This window comes from Passer domesticus, chromosome 14, assembly GCF_036417665.1.
Source record: "Passer domesticus isolate bPasDom1 chromosome 14, bPasDom1.hap1, whole genome shotgun sequence".
NCBI lineage: Eukaryota > Metazoa > Chordata > Aves > Passeriformes > Passeridae > Passer > Passer domesticus.
This window is the reverse complement of record NC_087487.1, coordinates 8,164,319-8,176,475: the sequence shown is the minus strand read 5'-3', so window position 1 is coordinate 8,176,475 and position 12,157 is coordinate 8,164,319. Positions and strand designations below refer to the sequence as shown.

General features: G+C 39.1%; 1 protein-coding gene across 4 annotated transcripts in view; it reads right to left on the bottom strand.

Moving 5' to 3' along the window:
- The window catches only part of WDR72 (WD repeat domain 72), a 337,194-nt gene that overhangs the window by 196,721 nt on the left and 128,316 nt on the right, over window positions 1-12,157 (bottom strand). For all 4 annotated transcript variants that reach the window (XM_064388824.1, XM_064388826.1, XM_064388823.1 and 1 more), the window contains one exon: window positions 9,982-10,142. The gene's annotated coding sequence lies outside the window, so the exon portion shown is untranslated. The remainder of the gene's footprint in view (window positions 1-9,981; window positions 10,143-12,157) is intronic.

The following is a 12,157-nucleotide window of genomic DNA, read 5'->3' as shown; positions in this document are numbered from 1 at the left end:
CTATTTTCTGTTAGGTTTCAAACACAGTCCTCTTAGCATCTCCCCCACCCTTGAAGCCATCTGTATGGGTCAGCCTGCTCCTTTTGTTTTTCTCCCAGATGTGATAGAGCAGGTCCCAGAAAAAAAGACAAGGTGGCTTTTACAAAATATTAATTGTAAGATTTCTCAGGTATTAAGATGCTTTTAGCTCAAGAGGTAAAACTATGGGTTTCAAACATAGAAATCTTCATATTTCTGCTAATTCTGTAAAACTTCTGCCATAGTTTTATATTTTACACTGACAGTAACCATTTCCTCAAAATCCCGTATGCCCACAACAAAAGCCCTTTTTCTTGCAGCTGAAGTAATAACAGAGTTGCCTGGATAAGGTCTATTTGTTATGTATAAACCAAATGACCCAGGTTTGCCTTTCAAGTCTGACTTGTGCAGTTTAGTCAAACAGGTAACAATGCAGAGTGCTTCTCAGTACCATGCAGCCAGTGCTAGACATGTACCAAACAAATTCAGAGCTAATAGGTCACAGAAAGAGGGTAAATTAGAGGTACGTAAAGAGCTGGGAGTTTGTTAAAGTTAACTTTATCCTTGCAATGGTGTTCAGAGCCCAAAATCAAACCAAGCCTTGCTCTACCTGTTTCCAGAGGCAGTTTCACCTGTTTCCAAGGTTTTCCTCACCCCTTCAAACCACATTTATGCATATACTTCTTGTATCCCTTGTCATTTGTCAAAAACATTAATAGGATTTAGAGCCTGTAAGCTTTTCTTAATCATCACTCGTGTTAATCTGCACACTTCCTAATTCTTCATCTGTTACCCTTAAATATCTGATGCAGTCTAAGTAAATCTCCACCATCTTCATTTGTAACACCAGATGAAAAACAGTTAATAACTCTGCTGTTTAATATCTTATCCCTTAATCTGTGCTATAGCATCAACCCCTAAGAAGATCAGGTTTTTTAATGTTTGTCTCCTGACTTTACAGCAAACAAGAACTCTAGCAACAGGTGAAACGCCTTGCTTTAATTACACTCCATTGCTTCTGAATTCCTAAGCCTTTACTTTTCATAAGAAACATTCAAGTATATAAAATGAAGAAACCAAAGCAGGAGAAGGGTACTGCAGCCAGGGATGTGGCAACACAATCCTGTTCCCTATATTTCCCCTACATTCTCTGTATTCTTAAATATTTTCTGTCATCAATTGCCTCACTCTTTTTCATCATGGAGCTGCACGCTCCTTCAGTCCAGGAGGATTCAATTATATGAACCAAATCAGGGGTGAGCACCCACAGCACCCAACAGATCTCTTACCTGTGTCTCAGTCACTCTCCTCAGACAGCTCAGCAGGCACCGCACACCACTCTGGCTTTCAAGTGTCCTTATGCAGTCTTCCATGGAAAGGCATATGATGCCTTTTATCCATCCTCCTTTGTCAGTACAGCTCCTTGAAGTATTTCTTTTTCTGTCCCAGAGTCATTATGGCCACTAAGCTCATAAGCTACACAGAGAGAGCTCTGCCTGGAGAATGGAGGAGACAAGAGGCTGCTGCTCACTTCAGTCGTGATGGCCTTGGAGTCAGATGAAGAGCCTCAGCCATGGTGCAGCCCCATGGCCTGGCAGAAACAGCCAGGAAAAGCTGGACTTGTGTAGTCCTCCGTAGCAAAACATTTCTCTTATTCACGCCAGGACACAGCAGCCACTCCTCACTTTGGGACCCACTGAGGCCAGTCCCACACAGCCGCAGCAGCCCTACTGTGTGAGGTGGCTGCATGCTGCATACACAACCCATTCCTGCAGAGCATGGCAGCAGCTCTCTGACCACAGAGAGGAACGCAGAACTTTCCCAGGCATTGTCCTGAGGAAGGCTGTGAGAAGATCAAAGAAAAGTTTGAGAAACAATTCTTACTGCTACTTGCTGCACCTGTTGTTGTGAACATGTGGAATGTGTTATGGAGATTTGTTTACCAAAGAAGGGTTTCTTGATTGGCCACTGGTGATGGTGTTTAGTTTGAAGGACCAATTGGATCCACCTGTATCCAATTGGGTCCACCTGCATCCAATTGCATCCACCTGTATCCAACTGGTCCTTCAATCTCAACACCATTACCAGTGGCCAATTAAGAAACCACCCTTTGGCAAACAAATCTCCATAACACATTCCACATGTTCACAACAACAGGTGCAGCAAGTAAAGATAAGAATTGTTTATCTATTCTTATTGATGTCTGTAAGGGTGATGGGTTTCTTAATAAGTATAGTATAATAAAGTGATTGATCAGCCTTCTGAGAATCATGGAGTCAATGCTAATTAATATCTGGCTGGGGGCCTGCAGTGACACACAAGCTCTAAGCAAGTAGAAAAAAATATTAGTATTGTCTGAAATTGTCAAGCATCATGAAGGTTCTTGACATGAGAAGTAGTCTAATAGAGATATACACACATATCCCCACAGAAAAATGTCACCAATTCCTGACACTAGACAGGAAATATTAATACCTTTAGCAAAAAAAAAAAAAAAAATGCTTCTCAGAGTTATTACAGACATAGAAGTGACCTAGTAACTTTTTTCCCAATTGCAAAGTGTTTTCAGTCTGATCTTATATTTTGGACAGAAGATGCTTGCACTGGGGAAAAAACCTAGCAATGATGTCCCATGGCACTGATGTATCTGCATAAAACCTCATTTCATGGAGAAATAGAGCACTCAATTAATCAAATCACAAACAGTTGACCAGTCCTAACAATGACAATCATACAGCCAAACAGCCAGAAATTCAACACCCCTCCAAACAAGCTGACACCAACGCATGAGTAAGATGCATTTCTCTCAGTGTGAACTATTTTGTTTTACTAGCTTTAGCCGTGATTTCCTGTTTTTCATGTCTGTGGAAGATTTTATAGACTATTTAATGAAACCAGAAGCAGTGGAACTGCTGTCCCATGTCCACACTTATTCTGTGTGGGGAGGGATGTTTTGATGAACCTGGAATGATGGGAGGAGGCTGTGACCACTCCTTCACTGCAGTCCTTCCTGACTTTAGATTCTGGTCACAAGCAGACCCTCAAGGGTGCCAGCAAGGGGTATTTTGCTTGCACTTACTGAACCTCCATTATTTTCTTGTGACCACAGTGATAAAGCTATGATCACTGTCATCATGGTATAATTACAAATGACATGACGCTTGCTATGGGATGCCTAGTATTTGCAGAAGTAAAAAAGGGGTTTTTTTCAGATGACCAGATAGGCTAAAACCAGTCAGGTTTTTTTTTTCTTTCCTCACAACTTCAATAAAAACAGAGCCAAGGGGATTAAAACCCCAAATTCTGTAATGTGTCCCAACTGAATGAATAAAGGTCATTTTCAGTAACAAAGGTCAACATTGTGGAGTGGCCTATGGCCACCTGGGTAGGTAAGGAGCTGTGGTCAAGGACCATGGCCACAGTGCAAATGTGAGTGTAAACCTTGAGGTTTGGGAAAATGGCTCGGCAGCTTCAAGACTGTGTCTATCCATGGTCAGAAAATGCCATAACCTGCTAAATTCAGCAAGCCTACAGAGGAGTGGTACTTGCTGAGATATGAGGAGCATCTTTTACACATATCTGACTTCCAAAGCCAAGTGTCATGGCAAAGCCTCACACTACATGTTGCACCTAACAAATTCCCAGTCACAGTTTCCCAGTTATGAATTTAGATAGAAAATTTAACAAGCCAGTGGAGGGAGAGGCCATTCTCTCTCAGGTTTTGGTAGCAGGATGGGAGGTGACTGGATGTATGAATGTCAGGACTCAGAAAGCAATTTCTTTTCATATGCAGTAAACGAGATAGGAAAACCCCCCAGGGGACAAAGCAAGCAGGAGTGTACTCCTCACATTGAGTGATGTGTACAACACCTTGGAAAGAAAAACAGGTATGCCACCTCCTGATCATCACTCAGTCTCACAAACACACTGCATCAGGCAGGAGAGAGACGAGCTGACAGCACAATGGTCACCAACAGAGAAAGGGAAAGAAGAGCTTATCACGGCTAGGGCACAGCACAGAACCTCACAGGTTGTGGTTGAAACCAGTGTGCCTATAACCCCACCCAGCTTCCATTCTGCTATTTGTGAAACAGAGACTTTCTTAGCTTAAACAGTGATTTCTCAGAAAGTTTTTATACGGAAGGCTCTTCAAAAGAAGTAAACAGAAAAGAGAAGATAGGAAGAAGCAAGGATTAATGCCCAATTCTATTAAAGGAGCTGAATGGAAGTTGGACAAATCTTTGTCAAGTGACACAATAATTCCTTCCCTTCATTACTCCAGTATTATCTGAGCATTGCTACATTGTATTTTGAATTGGGAAAAAGGAACTCCCTATGCTCTATAGGTTTATACTAACTCCCAGTCCTCAGGAGTAAGTTGCGACAGAGCCAGCATTCACATCAAGGCTTGCTTAGCTCCCAGGAAATGGCTTCTTCTCAGGATTGTGTTTCTAGTGCCAGTGAAGGAAGCAAACCTGATACTTATCTTCCTGTCTCCCTCTGCTTTGCAGCCTTCTTTGGGAGCTTGCATTTCTCATGTAATCACATCAGTTGCACAGTAGTTTGCATTTTGTACAGCAGGGAGAGATTCAAACTTTTCACAGTGCTGGCCATCTGTTAGTGAAACTGCCTCTCTGAGTCAGAACCTGCTGACCATGGGGTGTTTGCTGCTGCTGAGATGCTCTTCACCTCATGACTTGATCCATGACAAAGGTGAGAGAGATCCTTGGGTTGTATAGTCAGTAATGTGAATGAACCTTTAGATGCAGGAGTTCATGGATTAGTTTTTATGTAGCGCTCATGCACCTGCAATACCAGGACATTTAATAATAACATGTTGTTATGTTTCTCCTGAGTAAATAACATAGGAAAGAGATGAGGTATACCTTGCCCTCCACGAGGTAGATCTTCCACCTACACTCCATTTAACATTTTCCAAACGCATTCAAAGGGGCCTAGTACTCCTGTTTATACATGGTTCCCCACTTTAATATTTGTCACTTGACTATTCACAGCGGGGATTTTGATACAAATAGCAATGCTAAACAACACACGTGTTTTAAATAGAGACTTGCTCCCAACAGAGTTGCAGCTAGGAAACTGCAGAGAGCATGTTAACTGAATTTTTATAAGCATACATCTCAGCTCAACAAAAACACAAGGTCAGTTATCTACTGTTTCTGTATGTCCTCAGTCTTCAAGTTAGCCACTTACTGTTCAGATCACAAATGCAGTGGCAGCATCTGCATGCACCGGTGCTCTCTCTCTCCTCGTGGATCAGACTTCAGTGCACTGTTTTTCAGCCAACTATATTTTTTCACATGAAAGCAGACTAAACATTCTAATAAAAATATTCTTTCTCCCAAACGTATGTGAAGAATTTAAAGAATTTATAATAATTATGACTAATGATTTGGAAAATAATAGTTTTTGTAAAAATTAAAATGCTAAAACCCCTTAAAGACAATTGCTTCAGTTTAGACCAAAAGAGCAATCTTCACCATGCAGAAAAGTGTCAAAAGCCTCTAAATCTCTTGGATAAAATCTGCGTCCTCACTTTGACCAAAAAATGCCATGTCCAAACCAGTTTAACTTTTTCATCCCAACCTTTGTTTTGTTGTCTCCAATCTGCAGTGATATATGCTTCAGCGTCCCAGCTCAGGCCTGGGCCTCGCCTAATAGGAGCTGCCAAATATGCCAAATAGTGGCAATTACCTGATGGCTTTGTGATGTGGACCATTGCCCATTAGGGACTCATCTTTGACAACCAAACTGATTTAATTTAAAATGTGAGGATGGATTATACAGAGCTTCCAAACACAAAGGTCTCTGCTGTTAAGACAGTTTAATTGCTGTCATAAACATAAATACAAGCTCAAAATTATGTTTTCTTATGGCTGATTTACAGGATGCAAAATATCTTGAATATCATGTCTATTGGCTTAAACTTGCAAAAACCCCCAAATGATATTTAATGTTAACATTTTTTAATATTTACTATCTAATGGAAAAAAAATTAATTGGGTAAGATATTTACTACTTGCCCTCTTTATTCAATGTGTTATTTAGCTAAAGACATATTCTGTCCTCACTTGCAGAACCCCTGAACATGCCAGCACACAGCCATGGACTGCTAGGATGATGTTCCTCACAGAATGCACCCTGGGTTTTCTAGTTGTCGCATATGTTTAATTTAATTACAATTAATGAGTTACAATTTACCCTAAGGGAAAACTAGCTTTTGTTGACAAAGAGGTGTTTAGTAAATGGCATTCAAATTCTTGACCTAGACCTCAAATTAACAGGCTGTCCATTAAGAATGCATGAGTAGCTTTAAAGACTGCATTTATCTGTCATAGTCCTTTAAGTCCTCTGCGATGTCTTAAAAAAAAAGACAATTGTAACTGTGCAGTACTATTAAAAAAGATTAAAACTTTACTTTTGATGGTACTTTTTTCACTGCAGAACATTATTGAGTTATACTGAATTACAGTCCATAAAGACACCAGAATGAATTAAGTTCTTACTTTTAAACTCTGTTCTGTTTCTATTGCTGCATATCTAAATACTGATGCCACTTTCCTTCATGCAAGAAATAAAAGACAAGGACTCCAGTGAAGCAAATTATCAGCCACACTCTTGTCTATTACCTAAGCAGTGGGGAACTGCACTGATGTGTTTTGAAGAGGAAGTGTGGGCTCAAGTGCAATAAAAAGGTGGGTCAAATTTCACAGCTAAGTTAAGCAAACAATGAAAATTACATATCCTCAGAGATTCTCATTCTAACTACTGTATCAGAAAACTATTTTCTAATCTATTTTTAAGATGTTAACTGGGTATAAAAGAATACCAATTCCACATGAAAGGGGATTTTTTAAATGGCATTTCAGAAATCTATGTGGTCAAATAACAATATTCAAGGGTGTATGTGATGCAGTAGAAGATACAGCCTAGTTCAGCTTACATTTAGCTAAACAATGCCTGTTTATGCATGTTACATTCATGTATTATTTTCTTCTTTCAGGGTGAAACAATATATAGGATCACATTCAGTCTAAGGAAAGCACACATAGATGAAGGTACCCTAAAACTGCATAGACAACTTCGTAAAATCTTCTGTATTAAGGTGCAGGAAACACTAGATTCAGGCACTAAAATGTAGATTTATGAGATTTAACAGTGACTGCAGAATCAGTGCAAAATGGCTGCCTATGCACCATTGCTGTTTTTGTCTCCCAAGACTGTCTAGGGCTGCTATATAACATTAAGTTTCTCAGAAGCAAGTGTTCCTGATTTAAAAAAAAAAAAAAAAAAAAGTTTATTAGGTCATGCTATTAAGTGGATTCTCAGAGCCATAACTTCTGACAAATTTCTCCTTCATTTTGTCTCTTTCTGCTCATTGAAACACACTAAATCATTAACACAACACAAACATGTATGTAGAGTCAAGCTGCTAATGTGTTATGTGAAATTAATATTTCATTGTTGCTGAATTTGACAAAACTTGCCTGAAATTCCTGAAAGCATATTCTGTACCCTGCTGGTGTGGTTATTTGATTATTAGGAAGCTAGAAAGTTAAATATTGTCATGAGTAAGGTTTCCAGGGAAGAGCCATGGAGCATTATTAGCACAATTGGGAAGGGCCCTTTTGTTAGAATGCTACAGAACTGCCATGAGAACAGTTCCTACCTGGACAAACTGAGAAAGGCTTTGCATTTTGTTTCAGCTCTTTCAGAGGATTCAGGTCTAGCTGATGCTGGTACTTGTGTGGGAGCTGGCAAGGACAGGCGTGTGCACAGGTGAGGGCAGGAGGAATTATCAGGAGTTGTGTGCTGACCTCGTCTTTCTCAGAGTGGGGTTCTGGCTGCACACAACTCATCATCTAGACAGAGATCATGGGAGTCTTGGTCATGGGATTTCTGCAATTCAGTGCCAGCAGTTGTACACACAAAATCAGCTTGATTTTTCCAGATACAAAGGTGATCCTGAATTTTTAGAAAAGAAAAAAAAAGTTTTGGGAAGCAGATGGATCTTTTCACTAGTAGTGAAATTCCTTTCAACCTGAATAATTTCAAAGCTTTTACAATTTAGAAAGCTATAATGAAACTCAGATATATTCAAGTCAAATTTTCCAAAGAATTAAAGCTGAGATGTTTTTATATCAAGTGCTCAGCATACAGTATTTTTGCTCCAATATTTATTCATAAGTATCCATATTTTTCCTTTATTTTGAAATTACTGTGAGTTAACAGTATTAAATCTAAGTTAGTTTTTGGTGGTAAAAATCAGGCCAATATTGGATGAAAGTAAGAATCCAGACACTTGAAAAAGATGGCAAAGTATAAATCATTATGAGTAGAGTACAGATCTTCTACCAATATATAGATGTTCAAGTACTCTCTTAAGCCTGTGTGAATGGAAAGTAATAATAATGCAGGAAAAGGAAATTCTAATCACCCTGGGCTAACTGAAAAGAGCCAGACAAGAAAGCAGGGGAATTTGTGATGTACAGCAGGCAGGACTTTATGTTCATTAAACTCCTATACTTGATAGGCCACATCTTTCCCACATTGTTTAGCTGGGAATTATCTCATTTTTCATTGGCTTTTTAAAATACATCATCTCATTTGGATATTGCAGAGTATTTGGTAAGAGAGATATAGGGAACAAAATTCCATCAGTTCACCCTTATTTCCTGCATAGTGATGCTTAGAGCACTTCAGATTAAAAAGGAAGTTCAGGAATTGTTCAGTGTGAATTCACCAATCTGTGAGAGTGCATTGTGTTTTTAGCTTACACACGTACAAAGCTGCTGGCTATATTGGGGAGCCATTCTGAGAAAGCTCAGGTTAGCTGTTCTCTCAAGATATCCACTAAGAATCTCTAAGTGTCTGAATGGGAGCCCCTTGCTATTTAGATAGTGAGAGATAAGATTTCTTCTTTAAATATTAGCTGTCAAACTGTGTTATGTCTTATTATGTTTCATCAGATTGGCATTCAGCATGATGAGGTTTAACAGCACGTGCTGATAACGCACAAATAGTGTAACATAACTTAGGAATAAAATTAAAGGGCAGAAGAGTATTTTCAGCTCAGACACCTGCTTATCCGTGCTTCGAGAGAGAACACCATTCAACCACAATAGGAAATTTAATTCATGTTCACAAAATTGGCAAGTTCTACTTTCTCTCCAGCCAGGTAATTTTGAATGGTACCCATACAGACTATACTGGGATTTGTGAATATTTTCAATCAGCACAGTATTTGCACAGTATTGTCAAGGTGTGTATGTTCTGTAGCTCCCAGAAGAAAATATTGCCAGCTGAGATGGATTCTTTAGGTCACATGTTTTGGGTGAGTACTTAAGGGATGTGTTCTATGTCCAGTACAAATAACAACAGTTTGAGAAGAAGAGAAGTTTCTAAAAAGTTCAAACAGCCTACACAGTCTCTCTTTTATTCTCCATTCTATGTCCCACAGATCATACAGCTATAAAACCTTTTTGTCAAGAAGGAAGGTTAGCAGTCCACAGACATAACCTTTGAAAGTGAAAGAGACAAGACGGCTGATTTTAATAGGTTACTCGAGTCTGTAGTCAAATTCTTCTCCTAAACCTTGTTTCAGAGTTGTAAGAACTCAGTTGGGTAAGAAATTGTTAGAACTCAGTTTTTACTATGCTACTTCCATGCTAAATTTTATTTTCTTCTAGTTTTGACTGCTAATTTATTAATGTCAGATTTTTTTTTTATCACCCTCCCTTTCTCCCCTAAACCTCAATTACAGGTTGCATTCCAAAAGATGAATATTTGTGCATGGTTGGGAATTAAAACGCTGACCTTCAGTATACTTTTTTTCCCTCAGTGTTTTTCCGAGTATCTGCTCTGTACCTGACAAATGAGGCAGTGAGGACCCTCCATATTCTGTTTGGGGTCTATTGGCTGAGGAACTCTTGGTCATCCTACCTGCCTGACGTCTAGGATCATGATGAATTGTCTCCAACTCCAGCCTCAGATTGTTTTTTAACATTTAATTTAGTTTCTTCCTGTGCTTGGATGAACATGGCCATGTTATGGATTTCTGCTCTAATGTACACCAGCAGGTTGGAAGAACAAGCCTCAGCAAGCTGTGGAAATAAGAGAGGCTGGATCAATAGTCAAGGTCACGACCCTGGCTCTGATTCTGTACACTGTCCTGAGATTTTCTCCCCTTAAAAGCCTCTGACTGCTTCTAATGTGGATCCAAGTGCATATTGAAAGAAAAATTCTTAAAAATCAACCCCCCCAAAAGGTAGGTGTAGCAGGATCCTCTTGCCTTCTGTATCTTACACACAGAGCTGACAAGGAGTGTCTCTCTGAATGTGGTCTAAAAATAATGCCTCATTTTAAAATATCTTCTCATGCAATCATTTTGATAAAAAGATTTGCAAATTTTGTCATCTGGTGCTGTAAAAATATTCATTCATTCATGGAGTGATTCTGATCCTACTAGAAACAATTTCAGATGGATATTAACGATGACATTTCAATGCAGATGCATAAATATTATATAAAATAAAGAGCAAAAAATACTCTTTTCACAAACGTACACATGTACAAGGTGCAAATGTACCTTGACTCGTACCAAGCAGAAAATGCTGGCATAAAGTGTTGTGATAAAGGACCAAAGATGCTAAGTCATTTGTTGAACCTGCCTTTGTACTGCAGATAGAGCTTTGAGTCTTCAAATATACAACCGTAATGCAGCAAGGCACATTTCTGAATGGTAGTAATTTTCCACTGCAGGATATAGTCATGCTGAGATTTAGTGCTTAAAAAAAAGAGAGAGAGAAAGAAAGACAGAAAGAAAAAAAAAAAAGATTGCAAAGGTATTTAATGTATCACAACAGCATCCCACCCCCCAGCCTTGATACAGATAAATTGTCATATCTGTTAAAACCCAGCCCACAATGATGGGCAGTCAATACAATAAACAATTCAGTCTCCAGTAGAGATGAGCAAGAGAATTTCTCATCTACAGAAGCAACCTTTTTGTTGCTTCTGCAAAAGAGTGAAAAGAATTACATTTCAGTTGGCCCCTGTTGCTGACTTTCACTTAGAACAGAAAGCTGTATATCTCCACGGAGGGGGAAGGCTGAAGGTCAGTCAAGAAATTCAGCTTGTTGCATCACACTGCCCTGGTCTGAATCTGATCCGCATGCTCAGCAGCAGGGTGACTGCGGAGAACTGCAACCAATATTCAAAAAAAACCCCAAAAAACAAAGAAGAAAGCATTTCTTGGAAAGGTTTCCCATAATAGCTGGAAATTGTTTACATGTAACCTTGCCATCCTAATCAAGGGAACAAGAATTCATTATGATTCACATAGTAAAAATCAGGAGTTTGCTCAATGTGAGAAATAGGAAGATAAGTGATTTATGAATTGGCACAGTAAGGTTGTCCAGAGGTATTTAGGTGTCTCATGGGATTTTCAGTCAATGTAAATTAGATGTGTAATGGTTTTGAAAAATCTCACTCTATGCCTATTGCATGTTGAAGTGCCAAATCACTTCTAATAATAGTCACTGAGGCCTGTTACCCATTAAAAAGGAAAGGTAGAGGACTCTGCTTGAGCTTTGGAATTGTCTGTTTGGTTCCAACCTCCAACTGTAAATTTAGGAATTTCTTTTCTAATATGTTGCAGAGTAAGTAAATTAGACTTGTCTCTTGAGTGAGACTTTGTACCTATATCCCTGATGGTGGGACCACCAGTCTGTGCTCCTTAAGCAATAATTTAACATTTTACTAGCCCAAATTGCTTCATCTCTATCTGCAGTCTATAGTATAAGTATGAAGTAGTATTCACCAAATCTCATGTTACAAGATTATGAGATATATCTGGATGAGGAGACTGAGGAGAAACATGGAGAAATCTATTAAAAATCATGAAAGAAATGAAGCCTTATTCTTATAAAAGGTACCAAATTCTGCACTATTTAAAATAGAAAGAGTATAGAGTCTGCAATATTCTGGCGGGATACAAAGACGGCTACATTGTTACTGCTATGGAGTTCAAGTGTCTCCTCCACTGTGTCCCAATTACTCTGCTCCATCAGCAGACAAGGCTTAGTAACCTCCCAGATATGGTAAGAACTCATTTACA